This window comes from Limulus polyphemus, unplaced genomic scaffold (genome assembly GCF_000517525.1).
Source record: "Limulus polyphemus unplaced genomic scaffold, Limulus_polyphemus-2.1.2 Scaffold1561, whole genome shotgun sequence".
Lineage (NCBI taxonomy): Eukaryota > Metazoa > Arthropoda > Merostomata > Xiphosura > Limulidae > Limulus > Limulus polyphemus.
This window is the reverse complement of record NW_013667171.1, coordinates 255,544-257,419: the sequence shown is the minus strand read 5'-3', so window position 1 is coordinate 257,419 and position 1,876 is coordinate 255,544.

The window sequence follows — 1,876 nt, the reverse complement described above, 5'->3', positions numbered from 1 at the left end:
GAAATTCAAAACAAACAAAATGTACGTATACAACTAGCACATTGTACAGTGGCGCCATTTACAAAATAGAATTTTAGAAATTTACTTCCGTGGCACTTGGACCTAAGTCTCCATTCAAACTCACAATTTTGTTTATTAACCATTTCTAATGACTTTCTTATATATACTTCGTTTTTAAATTACAAATTACTAATGACTCCCTTTTAACTTTATACAAATGCATATGAAACGTTGGTGTCGTGAATTATAGTTATATTGAATTTCTATGTGTTTCTTGTTTTTGTTTATGGGAAATTTACTAAGATCATCTGCCCCAGTCCCTAATTTTGAACTGATGACCAGAGAGAAGGCAATCGGCCGGCAGCCCTCTCCGCCAACTCTTTGGTCCTCTTTGGGAAACGAATAACGGGATTGAATGTCATATTATAACGCCCACGTCGCTGAAAGTGCGAGTCTATTCAGCGCTGGGTTTTGATATTGCGACCCGCAGATTGCGTACGAGTCGAGCGTCCTAATTACCTAGGTACTCCTGCTCAACAACACTTACTGACTGCTAGTTTTATATCAACAAAACACACTATAAGTAGTAAACCGACGAAATACCTCAACTATCAGATTTACTGTACATCAGCTAAATAGTGTTTGTTAATGTTCTGTACTATAGTAACTATAATGTCCTATAGTAACTGTTCAACATAGCTTGTATTGTCTGGTAAACGTTCGTTTGACACTTTGATTATTTCTTGCAACGTTGATAATAAGGTTAGAGACGCAGAAAATGAATTAACTGTGCAATTCACTGAAACTCGACTATCTCAGTTTAGAAGGGAGTGGCGAAACGTATCTGGGTAAGATGCACCAGTGCGATGTCTTTTTTTGCAGATGCATCACTTTCCTCCAGTTGTTCAGCATTTCCTTAAAGCTTAGATTATCAGGTTGCCCTAATGGTCTTCACTGATACATGAACTCAGTCCTGTTAATAGTAGTACACGCGCTTAAAGGCGAACTCGTTCTTCTACTACGAGGGAATTGTTTTGTTAGGAAAATTATATTTTATGTTGTTGTTCAAATCGTTGTGCGAAGGCTTTTTGTTAGATAAGGAAGAATGAAGCCAGAAGAATATAAAAAAGGTAAATAAGTCATAAATCGAGGCAGATAAAAAATAAATGATCAATAGTTTCTTTGTACAGAATAATATTGTACATATTATAATAAATGCTATTTAGAATATCTTAATTCATTTGAACGTTTGTTGTTGTTGTTTTTTTTTCTCTTTTTTTTCTTACGGTACCAACATTGAGTTTATATCCTGCGTTTAAAGTTACAAGCTCATAATATATCAGCAATATCATCATCTTACTTAAAGAACGAAGATTTTTAAAACTGCTGACAAAACATACTTCCGATAAGAAGGCTGATAATCTTTTTTTTTATCTTGTTCTTGTTTTAAGTTTTGTATTTCAAGAAGCTAAGGCTAAGGCTAAGGCTAAAGCTAAGGCTGTAGAGTATTTATCAAATGTTTCTTTTGATCCCAAATCCATTTTCTAACTCAATATATTTTATTTTTCCGTACTTTTGAACTTATATTTTCTATAATCGCTTAAATATATCTCAGTTTAAGAAGTAATGATCTAGATGTTCTTACATCAAAATCTAGTTATGGTTTATCTATTTTTTGTTTTGAGATATAATTTAGCAGTGTTGAAAGACCCCTTGCCTTTTGTTTCACTTTTAGACAGCGATCTTAGTTGGCGATATTATTTAAAGTATAAACGTTAATTTCTATCTTATATAATATAATCTGGTTGACAATATAACTTAAGGAATAAGGCCAACATTTTGTTCTTATTCGTTACTTTTCTTGTCTTTCACATCT